General features: G+C 38.6%; 1 long non-coding RNA gene across 1 annotated transcript in view; it reads right to left on the minus strand.

The window, feature by feature from the left end:
- Positions 1-20039, minus strand: part of LOC137158353 (uncharacterized) — a 178341-nt gene that overhangs the window by 74591 nt on the left and 83711 nt on the right. Inside the window, exon 3 of the long non-coding RNA XR_010921382.1 lies at positions 2947-3027. This is a non-coding gene — a long non-coding RNA (uncharacterized lncRNA). The remainder of the gene's footprint in view (positions 1-2946; positions 3028-20039) is intronic.

Here is a 20039-nt window from a genome sequence, read left to right on the forward strand (position 1 = left end):
TACAATTATGTGAGAACAGCAATAGGAAAAGCACATTCAACATCTGGAGTCAGATGGGTTTACTGAAGTAAAATTACAAAATTAAATTTAGATGAACTTAATTAAAAAGAGGATCCAATTTAATATGGACATTCATCACATTCTCATTGAAATCCTTTCTTGCCTCAAGAAAATATAATAGAGTTTGAATACAAAAGCTGTATAAAGGCTGTAATGAAGTGTCAAAGGAGGGTCAAATAAAGAAATTCAATAAACAAGGAAATCTCTCTCCCCCTTTACATACATATACACACACAGACACAGATAGACAGACAGACTTTTAACAGCAGAGATTATCTTTTTTTTTAATTAGTAATAATAAAGGAATTAAACTGGTAACCCGAGATGTTCTGAAAGTCATTATTCTTATAGCTCTTGCTATCCATGGTGCATATATTGATTATGTAAGCATGGGAATTTTGTAAGTACTTTTAGAGTCTTATACCATGTACACACAGGTGTATTGAACTTTATCTAATAGCAATGGGAGTTGCACAAGCAAATCTGAGGGTGGATTTCACCTAGAGATTCCATCTCTAACTTTACCGAATAGCAGTTACATCTGTAAGTGTTTAAAATGCTTGTTTTCTTGTCCTTAAGTGGTACTTGGCTTATTTCCACTGAAGTCAATGGGAGTTTTACCACAGGACTGGGCCTTACATGCCCTGTGATGGATTTTCATTTGCTTTACTTCAGAAATAACAAATGAGGCTCTTTTGCTCTCTTTTACTGAATCATTAGTGCTCTGTTTTTCCATGGGTAAAAGGTCTTGTAGTTCAGCATAACCTGGACTTTGGTTCTCACAGGTTCTTCACCTCTCAGCAGTAGCACTGACTGGCAGGTCCCCAGGTTACAGTACACCCAGAAATCAAAGAGTGATACAGAACAGTTTGGGAAACTTCTAAAATTGTTAACTAGGATCATAATGTTTGCCAGCACAATAGTCTTTACAATTTGCTGTTCAGCACTTAATTAGATTTTTTTCATGACTATTTGATGAGTTAAGGACCATTAAAACTGTATTCTTTTGTTTCTAATAAAGAAGAATACTGGTAGCCTGTGCCCTGATGTAGAAATTGTCCATCACTAGGGACTCTCAACATGTTCTAATTTTACAAAGTCACTCAACAATAATGAAATTTCATCTGATGTGAGACTTCATAATATAAGATGATATCATGTTTACTTTATTATATAGAAAACTATTTGATTGATGGGAATGTGGCAGACATGATTATTGTTGGATAACTCTTCTTAATAATCGGTAGTTTTGTTTAAGCTTTGATTAGTCTTTTAATTAAGTTGGAATGACAGGAAACTGTGAAAAGGAAATTCTGAAAAACAATTGCAATTCCAAACTAGAAGACTTCATTGAGCTGTACCTGCACAGCACAGGTATAGTGTGCTGCACCAGGTAAAAAGTGCAGAGCAGGTCAATCACTCCCCTTCATTAAGGAGAGTGCTGCTACACAGCCACCAAGTTAATCCTGTCTAGTAGCAGGAGTCAGGCCAAATTGGGAAGTACTTTGCCAACGGTCTTATTTGCACATTAAGGATTATGGGTCTCCATTTGTCATCTACCCAGTCCTCCCTTTCATTGCAGCTGCTCTTGAGAGTAAAGCAGCAGACATGCTCAAAACTAATTTTGCCTTTTTGTGAGACTTTGTGTGGTCACCTAGACTCTGCTCAAATTTGCACCAGAGCACAATCTTGCACTCCCTGCTCCCAACAGCACAAGGACTAGCAGAACCAAGGCTGTACCCTAGTTCTGTGCATCATCGCAAATACACACTGCACGCCAGGAGAAAACTGGCACATTTTAGGGGGTTAAGACTCAGTATCTCACAGAACTGGGCCCAATACAAACAAATTAAAAGAATGTTGTTAGTGATTTTCAGTACTAGGCTAAATGTTGCTATTTCTTGGTTTTATTTAGGTTAAGAATGATGTAAAACTTAACTAATAAAGGAAGAACAACAGTGCCACATATTTTAAATATTTTTTCATAAAAATGTTATGCCATGCATATTAGTTTTATTTTATAGCTACTCCTAACTCTCTCTCTGTTGTTCTGGGTATACACACATACTGGTAACAGGTATTGGTTGCATTTGTCAAACGTACAGTAAGTACATGTGAGATACTATCAAATGCGATACCTATACTAGATATTTAGAAAAAAATATAATAAATACTAGGTCTGGTTCTGCAGTCATTATACATACAGAACATCCAGTAACGTCAATGGATATGTGAAATGCAGACTGATGGCATAATAGCAATAAACATCCCCATCTAAATGTCATCAAGCCCAATATTATAATCTATAGACCAGGCATCCCCTTTACCAAGATACACACACTACTCGCAGGGGTGGCCAATTTATGAGACCTAGCTACGGTCTCTAAGACGTAATATGACAGCTTAGAATTGCTGTAGATGTGTGGAACTCCACTCTGTCCCCTCATAGTCCCTTTTTGTTTCTCAGGGGAGACATGCTCGAGGTTGTTTCATCCCAAAGTCACACATTCTCATTGAAGGTGATCACCATGCTTGTGGAAAATGGATATACTCTCCAAAACGCACACCATTCCATTTTAATAGCAGTGCCTTTCAGAGCAACTACTATGATATATTGGACAATGAAAATGGCCTGATTCTGCCCTGTGCATAAATAAAGAATTCCAATCTTCCCTTGTAAATGATCAATTGTTAATTATTACTATGATGAGAATTGCTCAGAACTTCTGTTGCTCAAACTTTATCAACTGTCGTCCTATCCAGTAATAAGCTGCATTATCTCCTGTTGATGGTCAAGGAGAAATATGCATCTTTTATGAGTTCACTTTTAGTGCAATCTGACAGTAATGTTTTAATGCTGTTTAGTGCTTTAGCTTTAGACCTTACCACTGAGAACAAATTTGAAGATCTTTAAGCTGCTGGCATCAATGTTCCCATACAGGCTGGCATGAGCTCAGGTGGGTGATCCTGCCAAAAGTGAGAGGAAAATATTCATCAGACAGATGATTTATTTTAATCATGCTTTCCTGGTATCCACAGAAAGCTTGATTTATATATGCCTACTGCAGGTTTAATGATAAGACCATTAAGACAGATCTGAATGCAACACACCAACATGTTGACTTTTTCAGAAACTGTGAGCCTGAATACTGATTCCCCAGGGACATTTTCTATAGAGAAACTGTCCTTTCATGAATGCAACAAAACAATCCTACCAGGAAGAATAACAGTGCACTGCATGGTTAGTTTTAATAAACTGTATTAGAAAGACGGTCAATGGGGGGGAAAAGGAAAAGAAAAGAAAAAAAACAGTGGCCAATCTAAGATTAATGAAGTGTACTATCAAACACAGTTCTTAATACCAGATCTAAGATGCTTTGAAGTTCATGGAAATGTGCCTCCTAGTAATTCTAATATGGGATTATCTCTCTTGACATCAGAAAAATAATATTCAGAGGTGGCATTTAACAGCTTACTTGTACATAAGCACTTTAGGAGCAAGCAAACTTATAATTTTTACCATATGCCGAAATTTTTTTATAATACTATTGAAGTTTCTGCATAAAAAGAAAACTAAAAACTCTGGCAAGAAGATCTATTGTGAAATATATTTTACATAACTATTTTGTCAAGTTATTCAAATAGCTTCTGTTTAGGATGCTGAATTTCTTACTTAAATTGAAAGCAAAGAAGAAATGGACTTGGCAAGAAACACATAGACTGTTGGATCATCTGACCCTTATCTATTCTCATGTCATATGATAATTATTTATTTTCATAGCAGACATCAAATTCCAATATATAACAACAGGCAATCAGGAAAGGACTCAAATATATATATATATATATAAATATATATATATAATATATATAAAATTAAAAACTGCAAAGAGCTATAATTGATCTTTAGACTTGAATAGCGGATCTCCACAGTTCTTCCTTTCTCTATCGTTCAGACTCCCTATGAGAACATTATCACTTTTAACTTTGTAATAAGGCCTTTAGGATGAGATTTTCAAAGGTACCTTAGAGAACTGGGTGATTAATTCCCTTATGTGTTTTTAAAAATCCCACCATTAATGAGTTAGCTAGTTCTTTATGTATCAAACCATTTCCCAATGCCCTTCAAATTAATCTATACTCTTTAATCTTTAAATTTTCATATAGTAGTCTTTGATCAAAGGTTTATTCAGATAGTTTACAGTATAGTTAACACATTTTTTTAAATTACCACTAAAATGTTCCCAGCTTTTAATACCCAGAGAACTCTTTGTAAATTAGATCAACTTTAATCTGTACAAGGTTTTTGGACTTTTAATACCTTTGGAAGATATTCTAGCAGAAGGGTGCTGAAAGTGATGGTTTAGTAATTTAAGCATCAATTCTGGAATACCGCAGTGACCCTAGAACCATAGTTTCAGATCCCAGCAAAAGTTGATTAATCCCTACACATTTCCCAAGGTAGAAAAAGAGCAATATCTCTGCACATTCTATGAGGGGAAAGCATCTCTTACAGTGTATCCTGTTCTTTGTTTTGGCAGTATTCTGTGTGCACATCTGGCTGTGGTTATGGTGTCTGTATATATATGTGTGTATGTGTTTCTGTGAAATATACTAATTGTTAAATCAGTACTTGGATGTTAAAGGCATAGCACACGAGCTGTTATATATAGTTATATTTATACCCAGTTCTAGATCACGGCACATCTAAGGTATACAAACTAAAAGTGTGATACGTGCTTCTGTACTGAGAGGCTGCCACAATTCTCTCTCTCTCACACATGCACACACACATGCTGCATTCTCCTTGCACATTGTCAGAAGCAATTTCTACCCAGCTATGTTCTCTTGCACAAACCACTATGAAAAAGTTTACTAAAATGAAGAACATTTTGAACTCCTGTTAGTCACTTGAACTGAATTCTACTTGGATGACGTATAAAGGATGAGATTGTGCAAACTGCACACAGACCTGCACTGGGGACAACAGGGTTTGTAGTGCCCCTGGAGTCACTGGGATGGATTGTGAATCAGGAAGGAACAGTCATTCACTGAGCTCTTTGACGACCAACACATTCCTTCTGTGCAGCACTTACAATGATACAACATAACCCTCAATGCACCAGGCCCATTCTCCAGGGATTTAACGATGGCCCCACTCTCTCCCAGTCCCTCCTCATCCCTTTGGGACTGAGGGAGCAGTCCCTGCTCTCTTTGAATTCAGGAACTGCAGTTATGTATGGCCTTTATGCAAGGGGTCCAAGGGAGGAAGAAAGGGAAACCCCTTGTACATCTCCCAGACATACACATCTACATTAATGCGAAACACAGCATGATCCTAAATGAAGACGTATCTTTATATTGGACACAGATTAAAAGAACAAGGTGACTGGATTAATTTAAACCAGCCATGGAATTACAGTCCTCCAGAAACTATTAGAAATCCACACCATGTCTCTCAGTGCTGGATTGTACATTTAGATCTTTGAGCTGGCTAAAAGATGGGTAAAATTACAAGCAGGCAGAGTACACCCTGTTTACTTCTCATTTTAGGAGGCTCCTATGAGTTTCTCGAAATATCCTCAGATCATGAAATGTGATCATAGCCATACTTAGGTGGAAGTACATGAACAACTGGTTCACTGTGTTGAAATCTTCCACTTTTTTAACGACCATGCCTAAATTTAGGGATATTCAGGCCTGGATGTATCAGCAATCCCACTGTACTTAGGGGGGCACAAGGGGATTCCAGTGTGTTTAATACAGTTTTGAACAGAACCTGCAACTTGCTGCACAAACACACAGGTTATATTGGTTTTAGGGCAGTGTTTCTCAATTAAATTTGGCCACAGAACCCTTTTGAACTCTATGAATAATTGTGGAACCCCCCAAACTCTTAACACAAACAACTAGGTCGTTTCTCAGTTAAATTACACTTACACTCCATACCCTCCGCCGAAAAATCCGGGACATCTTCCCTTTTTCGGCGGCGTGGAGAACAGCGGTGCGGGGAACAGCTGCTCGCGGAACCCCAACAGGGTTCCCGCGGAACCCCAGGGTTCCATGGAACACCAATTGAGAAACACTGTTTTAGGGGAACAGATGTACATGTTTCAGTTTAGAATAAAGTACTTGGTATTGGAGCTGAGGGAAGATTGGTATCTATATTGCAGAATGTAGAGCATGACTTGATACATAAAAAGGTACTCAAAGCCAACGTACTCGAAAGTCAGGCTGCATGAAACCTTAAATGTACGTTTATTTTCATTCCTCTCTCTCTCTTTAGAATCCAAATCCACAGAATGGTCAAGATGGATGCAAGGGGTACAGAAGCACCGCACCACTTATTAAAATGTTTCCTTGCCAAGGCAACCTATCCTTTGTCAGATAGGGCTGATGTGCCAAGGGAAGTGGAGGGACCCTATGAGGGAGAAAAGTGCAGTCATCTAAGGGTTGGGGTAAGGAGTTAATGTAGGCAATATTGATTAAGAGTGAGTGGTCAGATATTTGGGCCTTCCCTAATAATCCTGAATGGAATATTTGGCTCACATCCTATTTCCCGAAATACATCAGTGTTCACAGCTGGTAAGTGGGAGGGTTGATGTGGCCTAAGTTTCCATCTTCAGCCATCAAAGGAAAACTCATCCCATTTCCCAGATCTCGGAGAGCCACTGTGCAGATGCTGTACCTTTGTTGGCAATAGTTCCTTGAGACAGCTAATGGAGAGTAAATCAATGGAACTTCTCATGCTAAATTTATCTTATTTTTAAGTTGCTTTACTCCAAATTTCATTGTTGCTTCTGACAGTTCCAAATACATTTTTTAGCTGATTCTGGAAATTAAGAAAGGTTGGTGTTTTAATACTGTCACTGCATAAGTATAATAGGCCTAGAAGACTTTTCCTTTCAAATGCAATCAATTAATTTTTGCATTACTCATGCAAAAGTATTATAGAACACTTTGTGGCCAGACATAAACTTTGCATCGATACACTATGTACAGGAGGTTACAATGTATCAAAGACAGGAAATTTGTAGATGTGGTAGGACAAGTATCAAAAAGTGTGCAATGACCAAGTGGCAGAGAATAAAGTTTCAGTAGAGATGGGCACAGAATAAAAGGGAATTTGAAGCCGATGAAGGCTCTTGAAGATTTGGGAAATTTACTCCACTGGAAAATGGAATGGAGATGACACCATTCCAAATACTGCTGAAAAGATGAACCATCAAATTTTAGATAATTTATAACACAGGGAGACCTCAGAGAGACCACAAGGAGGAGGACTACACTTGACAAGAGGAGGAGTGAAGAAGAAATGCTAAAAGCTTTGACAGAAGAGTGGCTGATATAGTGCCTAATGTGGGTGAAATGGAACTGACAGAAGGCAGATTCAGAGACTTGGAAAATATGAAATAAAAAGAGAGTTTGGAGAGAATTTGAAGACTTATGTTCCTGAAAGTAGGGGTGAAGGTAAAGTAAGGTAAGAAATGGAGAAAATGAAGATATGCTTATTAATGAGAGTGTAATGGAGTTTAACACAGTTTTTAGTAGAGCCAGGGACTGATGACACTGAAACAGAGAGTAAAAAAGTGACCAAAATTATGAAGGTAACAGAAATGTAAGTATCATCTTTCCACAACTGACATCCAAATATGAAGTCAGAAAGGAAGTGGCTAAAGAGAATAAGGTAACTAAAAGAGTGAAGAGGCCCAAGCATGGAATCCTGAGGGGCCCTTACTAGAGGAAGGCATTAGCTGGGGTTTCCAAATCACACACCCAAAATAAGGAGCAGCTGGATAAATTAAAGCAAATCCAGGACTGTAAAGTATCTGTGACTTTAGCTGGTTAAGTTGTTGTGGCAGAGTGCTGTCCCAGAGCACATGTCCTCAAGGCACAGCATGGCCAGGCAGGCATGCCACCCTCAGTTTCCTCTTGCTGCTCCCAAATAACTTATTCACAGCCCAAACCGTGTCCCCTGGGTTAAGGGATTCGACAGCCCTCTTTCATGGGGCTGTGCAATGGCTCAAGCTAGCTTCCACAATTTTCTAGTAGTTGGGTTCCAGCCCTGCTTCACAGAGCCTTCCTCCTTCTGTTCCTTTATCTCTCCGGAGGCTTCTGTTCTTATCTTCACCATAGGGTGATGATTTTAGATGCATGACTTGCCGGTCATGGGTCATGTCACTTTGCTTATTTTCTCAACCTGGGGGGTGAGCTAATTGTGTCACAGGTGGATCTAGACCCATCATCCCTTAAAGGGGCAGTCACCTGGTGACAGTTTTGTGTCATGGTCTATAGTACCAAGTACAAGGAGGGAGAGGAGAGGTGAGGTTTTAAAAAAAGAGAATATTATTGGTCATATGTTAAAGGGCATTTTCAGAAATCTGGAAGTGGCAAATCCAGATTAGAAACAGCAGGGAGTGGTTGAACAGATGAGAAAGGGCACTACCCCCTCCCTCCCCAAAATTTTTGCTAAGAAAGTGAAGATTCATAATAATTCTTAATTGTAATACATCCTATCTTAGTCAGCCACTATGCATAGTTTATAATTCATTGGTTCACACTTACAAGAGTTAATTTGATGTAGACTATTCCCCAGTTCACTTATGCCGCATAATAGGAGTGAAAATCCAGCAGTTCAAAACATAATGGATCATTTGGAGTGAGAGCTATACCTATCTTTGTTCTCTTTCATGCATTTGTATTTCATTTTCCTTTCACTACACTAAATACTTTGAAAATACTGTATAATGTCCCAAGGTATTTATTTATATTTATATACATATATGCTAAAAAGGTGCATCTATCCATATAAAAAAATGGATGCCACAACTTAATTATAGCTCAGCAATGCAGTTCAGCATAGGCCACTACCAATATAACCAACAGTAATGTAAAACACTGCAGGAAGCTGTTGTTGGTGTAACTCCCTAGAAATAATGGAAATCTTATATTGAAAGGATTTCAATGATATGACAAGAATATTGCAAAGTAGCATACATCAAGGAAATGTTACATTTTGAAGTTTTATGTGGGGAAAAATGAATTATGTTTAACACTGAACTACTGTTAATGCTGTAAAATACATGGAAGCAAGGTTAATTGAAACCCTGAAGTAATATAAAAATATGCTCAACCTGTAATAAGAATAAATATGGTGTGTATATCTGTACTGAGAATGATGGGATAGTGAACACTTTCAATGAACATCAGTTTAAGAAATGAATGAGTAAAAGCATGGAATAGGTATTAGCCAGTTGGCATATCACTAAGGCTTGGCACAGTTATAAGAGACCACCACCATGGAAACATTTCACAGATTATTTTGTCTCCAACCCAATATAGAAGAAAATCCCTCCGTAGGACAAAATTGGTATTCAGTATTTAAGACTATCAAATTCTAGGGAAAAAAGAGTGGTTGGCACAACTGGAGCTGGGTCATGCATATCTGGACCTCCCTGGAAACTCACTCATCTATGTCCCCATCTGAAAGGCCCAATATGCAATGTATGATCTTTTTCTTCCTGTGCTATCTTAGACATCTCTGCCATGCCAGATTGGGAAAGTTATAGAAACATAGGGAAGAGGCCAGTAAGGAATGTGTTTTTGTAGCACTCATAAGTGAATATCAGGGGTAGATTTACCTGTGTCCTGTCCCTTTAAGGATTAAAGGTCAGTTGATGGGGGTCAAAGGGGATAGCTCTGGTTGCATTGGTAGACGTGTGTGTTCTAAGAGGACTGAGCAGCAAGGGGCTTTCACAAGCTGTATTTATTTGGTTTTTTTAAACCAAGTTTAATAAACCTTCAGTTTTAAAACTGTCCTTGGTCTGGGAAGGTAGCATTTTGAATGAGGCTTGCTTTTTCAAATATAAATTTATTAAACCAAGCTCTGACTGTTTGGAACTTATACAAGTGAGGGAACATGGGAAAGAGGAGAACACAATTTTGAATTTTAACATAGGAACCATAGGGTTGAACAGGCTCTTAAGAGATCAAGTCCAGCTCCCTGTGCTGTGGCAGGCCCAAGTAAACTTAGACCGTCCCTGACAGGTATCTGTCCAACCTGTTTTTAAAAACCTTCAATGATAGGGATTCTCCCTTTGAAGGTTATTCCAGAACTTAACTACCCTTAAAGTTAGTAAACTTTCCCTAATATCTAACCTAAATCTCCCTTGCTGCAGGTTAAACCCATTACTTCTTGTCCTACCTTCAGTGGACATGGAGAAATATTGATCACTTTTCTCTTTATAACAGCTTAACATATTTGAAGACTCATCAGGTCCACCCCTGAGTTTTCATTTTTCAAGTCTAAACATGCCCAGTTTTTTAAATTTTTCCTCACAGGTCAGGTTTTCTAAACCTTTTATCATTTTTGCTGCTGTTCTCTGGACTCTCTCCAATTTGTCCACAATCTTCCTAAAGTGTGATACCCAGAACGGGACAGAGTACCCTAGCTGGGGGCTCATTAGTGGCAAGTAGAGGGACAATTACCTCCTGTGTCTTACATATGATACCTCTGTTAATACACCTCAGAATATTAACCTTTTTCACACCTGTATCACATTGTTGACCCATATTCAATTTGTGATTCACTATAATCCCCAGATTCTTTCGAGCAGTACTACCACCGAACAAGTTATTCCCCATTTTGTAAATTGGGCATTTGATTTTTCCTTCCTAAGGGAAGCACTTTGCACTTGTCTTTATTAAATTTCCTGAGTCTCCAGTTTCTTCAATCAGATTCTTCTGTCAAATTAACTCAAATGTCAATGATTTATTTTTTTTAAACACATTTCAGGGATATTTCTGATGGGCAGCTAAACTGAATTAATTCACCTGGTACCAAACTTTTCCTGGTGTTCCTTCCATATCCAGTGGTTTATTCCACAACTTGCCCATACCTCAGGAATTAACCCTTTCCCATATGAAGTAGCTCATTTAGCTTTTCCCTCTAGCATTCTATCCCAACAGAGTTGCACTGGTGAGTTCTTCTGCCTGTAACTAACACTTGAAAATTAATGCAACTAATGTGCTAGTGGCCATTTACTCATAATCCTGACCGTACCTTGGAGACATGAAGGGGGAACATTGTTGTGAAGAGGAACTCACAATAATCTGTCTTCATCAAAATTAGTGGGCCTGCATTTGGAAGAAGTGAGCTTACATACATAGAGGCACAGTCTATGCAGAGTTAATCATAAAGGGAATGCTGATTAACAAAAAAGGATGGAAATCCATATGATCCTTTACACTTTTATGAAGCCATTATTTGCTTACATTGGCAGAGCTCTGTGCAATATGTCATAATTTATATTTTAAAATGATAGCTAAATGAGCATCTTTTCTTTTATCATCTTCATATCAAAATACCCTTAACATCTTAAATTTTTCTCTGTTTTAAGAACACAGCCTAAAAGCAATAAAGACCAAATTTTCAGCATTGGGTGTGTGTAAAAGTGTATGCACATAATTCGTGTGCTCAGTTACAGAGACCACATGCACATCTTTAATATGCAATTGTGTGACTGTACACATCCTCATAGTCTTGGAGACTGGGCATAAATTGATGGCATATTTCTGTATTCTGTCATTGGGATGTTTTTGTCACTACCAATTTACAATGGCTTATCCTGATTCTGTTATTTAAAATGGCAGCATAACTGTCACTCTATTAATGGCATGTACCATTTATACCATCTGAAATATCTATGTGGGCAGAAAAACCAGCACCTCCCGAGATCCCTTTTATGAACTTGAATACCTTGAGATCAGTCAACCATATTCATTTTCTCTTCTTTCCCCAAAGCAGATGTGCATCCCTAGACTGCTCAGTCAGCCCATGTACCCACATGTTGACAGCAATACTTATTATAGCAACACTTCAAAAATGCTGTTTAGTTAATAACTAGGGAAGAACACATAAAACCAAAGTAAAACATTTAAACTTAATTTCATCTAGTCATGGGCTACAAAAAGTTGCATTAGCAGACTATAAAATGTAGCTTTATAGCTGCAAACCTTTAAACTTGGTAGCTAACACGCTTGAAGGAGTTTTCTTCTTTCCTAGAGCATGAACCTGCACCAATGAAATCAATGGAAATTTTGACATTTATTTTAATCGGAGTAGAATTGGGCCCTTAGGCCCCCATAGCAGAAGCTGCCAGTTTTCAAATCCCAGGTCCATTGTGGCAGTGTGCCAGTCCTGTCGATTAACACCCCAGATCCATCTTGTATAATCTGAATCTATGGAGATGTTTATACAGAGGGGCTTTCTTTGCTTTTGGCAGAGAGACATCAAAGTTTTCAGAAGTTTCTAGGACATCACTTCATTCTTAATAAAAATAAAACTAAGTTTTAAATTTAAATTTCTAAAGTAACATCAAATCTCCACAAATACTCAGTCTTTCAACTTCCCTCTGCATATTTTATTTCAAAAGAGCTTTCCTCCAGTGTAGAATAATTAAAATATGCACTTGGAAAACTTCTGCCTCTCTCTGTGGATGTTTGGAGAAACATTTTTGTTACAGCACTTTTGTTTAGCATGGTAATGCAATCTCCACCCCAGGGAGCTCTTTCTTCACAGGATTCCTGTCCACAGTTCTACCTGCAAAGTTACATTACAACAGACTTCATATTCATTGATAACTTATAGAGAACTCTAACTCACAAAGCAGGAACAATAATCTGTCATGCACAGCCATAAAACATACAGTATAGATTTTTTCTTACTTCAAGCTAAACATTGCATGTAGCCACTGCTCCACAATAATTTAATATCACAATTATCAACATCATTAGGTTAGGAAGTCTGTTTTATTTTGGGATTGGTGGGCACAGGCTGTATTTGTCAGCTCATTTAAAACAAATAACTAGATTCTGAGTGCGATTTTCATATAACGGGACCAATGGAAAGTGCTACTGTATTTCAAAGGAAAGGTGATCATGCTGAGAACTGAATAAGCAGAGCGTCTATGAAGTGATTTACTATTCTCATTGAAGTCAGCCAGCAACAAAGTCCATCTCTTTTGTTACGGTAGCGATTAGTGAATATAGTTGACCTACAATACCTACTGTGTTTAATCCAATGTTTTTCACATAAAGCTAAAGGCTGAACTCACAATGTATTTATTTCTTTGATACCATTCCAAATTTTTCAGAGATATCTCTCTCGACACACTGAATTAAGTGAAAGGGTATATATAACTTAGAAGGTAACACAAAACAGGAATTATTAGTAAAATAATAGTACAGACCTAGTCCTGCTCACCTTCTGATGTAGGAATACTAGTAAAATGGCCCCAAGTGTGAGCATAATAGAGCCAAGGTAAAACAAACTCGAAAACAGTGTCTCAGATTTTCCAAGCCACCAAAGGGATTTGGATGCTCAATTCCCATTAATTTTAATAGGAAATGGGCATCCAAATCCCTTTTGCAGTTTAGAAAACCTCAGTCATAAAGTTCTTTTCAATTCACCTCTTTTATTTAAAGATTAAAGATAACTTTGGAGAAACAGAAAATCTACAGACTCAACATTTATTAGCATGTCAGTCACAGCGCAGGTGGTGGTTATTATACGTATAATTCATTATTGTTTCTAGTAGTGCCCAGTGTGATGGGTGCTTTTTGAACACTAAAGAAGGCATAATTCCCATCTGCAAAAGTTCACACCCAAAAAGGACAAAATAAAGTAACAGACAGACAGAGAGAAGGGGGAAAGAGGGCAAAAGACAAGAACAGCAGACAGGTGGTGGAATGGGAATGGCAATGGCCATGGCCCAATACCAGAAAACTTTAGTGGCATTTTATATATTTTAAATAGACACACACAAATGCACAGGCAATCTCAAATACAACCATACTGTTATATTTACTTTTAGGGGTTCCAGGTGAAACGGGCTTTCAGGAGGGATTTGATTGACTTGGATCACCACCTGAAGCAGGTCTGGGTATGTCATGGCAGTGCTCTTCCCCCCAACTCTCTGGACAAACTTGTCATGGCTCCCCGCACACACTGCTCCCCTTTGCAACCCCTTCCAAAGAGAGAAGTTAGAACAGCCACAGGATGCATTAACTTTTTCCTGTCTTTTTGCAGGGCCTTGAGTTTTGGAGTGGAGTGTGGGGTGGGCACATGTAAGGAGTTGGTTAATCCCCCTCCCCATGTGGGAAGAGTGGATGCACACAGAGGATGCCCTCCAAGCCTTTAATATCCAATGTGTACACATGTATCCTAGGGCTGATCTATGTTGGGGACTTACATTGGCATAGTGTGAAAAATGCTTGCCCCTGAGAGAAATAGGTATGTTGACCTGACCCCCAGTGTAGTCAGTGCTAGATCGAGGGAAGAATTCTTCTGTCGACCTAGCTACTGCCTCTTGGGGAGGTGGATTACCTACACTGATGGGAGAACCCTCCTGTCAGCAGAGGCAATGTCTACATTGAAGTGCTACAGTGAGACAGCTGCAGTGGTGCTGATGTAGTGGTTTAACTATAGACATACTCCTGGTGAACTGTGCACCTCATCCATTCTCATCCAAAGAACATCGTAGCCCAATGTCATAGCCCCATGCAAGACCTCCCTGTGCATCAGTGAAGGAAAAGATTCTGAGTATTATGTTGTTAGAAATATAAAACCTCCATTCTAAATGATGTATATTATTATTATTTATTTGTATTTGCTGTAGCACTTGAGGGGTCACCATCATGGATCAGGGTCCCATTGTGCTAGGCACTAGACAAACACATAACAAAAAGTTGGCTGAACACTATGCCATAATGTAGCTGCAATATAACACATTTTAAGTATTAACCAAATTTCAAATATATGTACCTGCCACTTCAATTACTGCCACTTATTTTTGGTAGTAAGCATGATTTTTAAAAATACAGTAATTGTCTGGTAAGCTCCAGTAATGAGATAGTAATGCCAATGCTGAGAGAATTTTTACACTCTTCTTGCTCAGGCAAACTCCCATTGGACTAAATCTTGACCTTCTTATTCTGATTTTCATCCTTTGACTTAAGTAGATTTCAGTGAAAGTTTTGCCTCAGAAACTAGCTGCATAAGGACTTCAAGATTTCTCCTGTTGACTTTAACAAGAGATTCCCTGAGTAAGTTTGGGTAAAAAGATGAGGCAGGCCATAAGATCTGACGTATTATAAACAGGATTTAATACGCCTAGCCTTCATGTCGGGACAGGGAGGGATGGGAATTATTTCCTGAGCTGAGGTACTGACGTCCTCAAATAATGATGTATAGACTTCAAGCTACAGAGAATCCACCATTTACTTTAGTTTAAATCAGCAAGTGACCCATGCCTCATGCTGCAGAGGAAGGCAAAACCTCCACAGGGTTTCTGTGAACCTGATCCACAGGAAAATTCCTTCTCGATCTCAAATACGGTGATTAATTGAACCCTAAGCATGTTGGAAACACCCACCAGCCAGATACCTGGGAAAGAATTCTCCTTAGTAACTCAGAGCCCTTCCCATCTAGTGTCCCATCTCTGGCTATTGGGGATTTTTGCTACTAGCAGTCGCATATGGGCCACATGCCATTGTAGGCAATGTCATCATACCATCCCCTCCATAAACCCATCAAGCTCAGTTTTGAAGCCAGTTAAATTTTTTCTCCCACTGCTCCACTTCGAAGACTATTCCAGAACTTCACTTCTCTGACGGTTAGAAACCTTCATCTAATTTCAAGCCTAAACGTGTTGCTGGCCAGTTTATAGCCATTTGTTCTTGTGTTCACATTGGCCCTTAACTTAAATAATTCCTCTCCCTCTCTGATATTTATCCCTCTGATGTATTTATAGAGAGCAAATCATATCTCCCCTCAGCCTTTGCTTGTTAGACTAAACAAGCCTAACTCCTTGAGTCTTCTCTTGTAAGGTAGGTTTTCCATTCCTCTGATCATCCTAATAGCTCTTCTCTGCATCTGTTCCATTTTGAATTCATCTTTCTTAAACATGGGAGACCAGACTTGCACACAGTATTCCAGATGAGGTTTCCCAGTGCCCTTGTACAATAACACTTTCCTAGCTCTACTGGAAATATCTCACCTGATGCATCCGAAAATTGCTTTAGACTTTTTCATGAGCACATCACACTGGCAGCTCATAGTTATCCTGTGATCAACCAATATACCCAGGTTTTTCTCCACCTCTATCGTTTCCAACTGATATGTCCCCAGTTTATAGAAAAAATTCTTGTCATTAGTCCCTAAGTGAATGACTTTGCACTATTAAATTTCATCCCATTTCTATGACTGCAGTAATAGCTTAAGCTTAGCCACTTATCAAAAGAAAACACAGTTCCAGTGGCAACTGTACAGAGGTCAACCTTAAGAAAAATTACAAGTGAAAATGCAGAGATTTTAAAAAAGCCCATTGAAACTAATTTTTTGCCAAAAGTAAAAACTTTCACCTCACTTGACCTTTGTGTATTTTCAAGGTTTTATTTTTTACTAAAAATCCTGTGGGTTTTATTTGCAGTATAAATTCAAGATGAATACTATACATTAACACTGTACAAGAAGTAAAGTAGCCAATCTTTACATATAATAATGGGCCAAATTCTCTCCAAGTTATTTCAGTGTAAAGCCATTGATTTCAGTGGATTAACTCTGTATTTAAACCAGGGAAATTCAGAGCAGATTTTAGCCCACCAATATTCAATATACACCTAGATTATTGTGAATTTTCAAAATGTTGCCTGTATTTGCTTATGTATATCTTGGGAACTGCACACAGAAATAGATCCAAAAAATGTTTTCAAGATAGCCCAAATACAGGGTCACATCCTGGACCAGGCAGCAAAGCGTGAGTAAATGGGCTTTCCAATGTGGAGCAGTAGTACACAGCATGCATGGTTTTCCCCCATACCTCCAATACCCTCATTTCTACCATTTCTATAGTTCACCTGGCTGCTGTATACAGAGGGCTGCAAATGCAACGGGTGTGTTCTGCAAACTGGAAATGCACCATTTCCATTTCTTCTGGCCCAAAATGTCTGATTAAGTGGTCATAACATACAAATGCTACATGGCATTTTGCAACCCTGTTAAAAATGGATAGGGGATGGGTGCAACAAAAATATTGCACACATTTTATATTATGTACAAGTCAGCTAGTATGACAAATGAAATTTTCACTAACATGGATTAGGTGTTATGAAAGAGTGTTTGTTACAACAACACTGCCTTCCATGACTTATTTTCACTGATAAAATACCTTATTGTTTGGATTAAAGGAAAAATATTTATAAGGCTAAAGAGTCTGTGTACATGATGGCAAATAGACAGGAATCCTGTAGCAACTCCTCTGAACCTCATAGGGAAATGAGTTTTAGATAAACATAATTTGAAAACACCATTTTGGAATGATAAAGAGATTTGGAAAGTCAATGCAGGATCACTGCTTCTATCCCAAGTCTAGATTAATTCAGTTTTTAAAAGTGCTGTGGAAAATATCTAGCTAAACTGGCCAATGGGGGATAGGAAGTTAAGTTCTGAATGGCATGGGATGGGAGTTGTGCAAAGCCAGTACACTCAGTACCTTCGGTTAAAGTCCTTGCATTGCTCTGAAGAGATGCTCTCTGAATACTCAGAAGTTCAAGAGTCCAGAGGAAGTAGCAGCCAATGGGAAGTGCCTGCTGGCCATGAAGGGCCTGAGTCTCTGCTGCCCTGCACCTGGTGTAATCATTTACACCAGTGTAAAGGAAATACAAAGTGGGTGTACAATGCTACTATTCTGATTAAGTAGTATTTACACTCTCTTAAATTGATGTAAAAGACTACATAAGGTGCAGGGCAATGGAGAATTAGGCCTAAAGGCTTTTTGATCATGGCATAGTGAATAAATAGGGGATCTGATCCCAGAGACCCCTCTTCTCCAACTCCCTTCTAAAAAAGGAATACTCAGTTATCATCATCAACAGCACACTAAATGTGACTAGCACATCATAGAATATTAGGGTTGGAAGGGACCTCAGGACATCATCTAGTCCAACCCCAACTATATCATCCCAGCCAGGCCTTTGTCAAGCTGAGCCTTAAAAACCTCTAAGGATGGAGATTCCACCACTTCCCTAGGTAACCCATTCCAGTGCTTCATCACCCTCCTAGTGAAAAAGTTTTTCCTAATATCCAACCTAGCCCTTCCCCACTGCAACTTGAGACCATTGACTATGTGTCATATTTCTCTGAAATAAGCAAATAGAAAGTCGATTAGGGGAATTCCTTACTGGAAACTACACTAATGGAATGACTTGTGACTTATTTCCTCTTACTAAATTTTAAATTCTTTATTTAAAGCTCTGTTTGTAGTGCAAATTATATTAATGGGAATATAGAAAAATAGACATCTATCTAAAAGCTTAGTGAAATATTTGCATGACTTAAAAAAAAAAACCTACTGTATATGCGTCTGGACATTGGCCTCATGAATATGGAGGTAAAATATTGTAATCTGCTTCTCTGAATGTAATTGTTCAGCTACCAAAATTGACTGACCACCTTTATAGCTTAAAAATGCTATGTGATATCTCTTACTATAATCAGTCTTGAAGTGTTCCAGAAATACACAAGAAAGAAACAGAGAACAAATTCCACGGACTGCAGGAAACATTTAAAAATGAAAATAATTTTACTAATCAATCATAATTCTGAAGTAGATAAACAGGGAAAGAGCAACAGTGTATATATTACCAGCATTTTAATTATGCATTTCATGTTGGACTTCAACTGTTTCCTTTTGAAGAATATCCTTACGCAGTCCTATAAGCAGCAGTGAATGAATGAATGAGTGATTTGTAAAAGCTTTGAACATCCACATAGTTAGGATTTACTTAAAAGGCTGATTCTGTGAGGTGCTGAGAACTTCTTCAAAATGCTTGGTGTCTTCAACTGCCATTCACCTCAATGAGAGCTAACAATGAGAGCTCCCCGTGTCAATCCCTTACTCTCTTGGGGTCTGATTTTCAAGCTACTGAATGCCCACAGTTCCAGCTGCTCAAGGGTGCTGTAGGTGATCAGCACCTATACAAATTAGGCTCTCACTATAAAGGTATCAATACATCTACATCAGTATTATAAATGGTGTACATAATGTTGTCTATAGTTAAAGTTGCCCAACATCTTCCATAAGACATTCTATAAGACATTGTTTTCAGTTGCTTGTAATTTTGCCAAACTTAACCCATTTTCCATCCCGGGGCATCTGCCTAAGGCTGAACTATTTTGGAAAGTTTCAGATAAAAGGGTTCAGTTTGATCTCAGAATACAGTTAGAGAGAAGTATGTTATTTTTTTAAGATGGGCAAAACATTCTCACAGCTGTTTTGCTGAGAAGCCTAGCACCTCCATGCTTTGGAGCAGGGACTTAAATTTGCAGGGGCATTGCCTTGGTATCAAGGATGTACTTTTTGCTGTCTGTGTGAAAATCCATCCACATCTGGATACGTTAGAAGTCTCTGAAAAATCTCAGCTGAGACATGCTCAGTGGAGACTTATTAGAGTTTGGCAGCTAAATTCTCTGAAGAATCTGGCTGCACAGAGCAACATCCCTGGAATGGAGAAGGATCTTCCCTGAAAGTGATCCCCACAGCTGCCTGGGACTGCTATGGCACTGGAACAGAGAATAGGGAGACTGTCTCTCCTGTGTATTCAGTGCTCCCATTACTGCTGCCCAAGCAGCACAGAGAAGGAAGAGGCAGAAGACAGGGGAAAATAGGACCAAATTGGTGGGGGGAAGAGTGTAAGAGGGGCAAAAGCAGGGCATATAGGGCAGGAGCTGGGAGGGGACAAAAAGGAGCAATGGGGAGAAGAGGGGCAGAAGCCAAGTGGGTTAGGGCAACCTAAATTCTGGCATTTTGTAATTTTGGTCTTCTTGACTTTGCAACCATAAAGTTATTTTGCTGTAGCATTTGTTTGTTGTTTTTTTAATGTAATATAGTTCTAAAAATATCTCATAAAAGAAAAGCAGA

Source organism: Emydura macquarii, unplaced genomic scaffold (assembly GCF_026122565.2).
Source record: "Emydura macquarii macquarii isolate MOO-44397 ecotype Brisbane River unplaced genomic scaffold, CSIRO-AGI_Emac_v2 contig_1644, whole genome shotgun sequence".
Lineage (NCBI taxonomy): Eukaryota > Metazoa > Chordata > Testudines > Chelidae > Emydura > Emydura macquarii.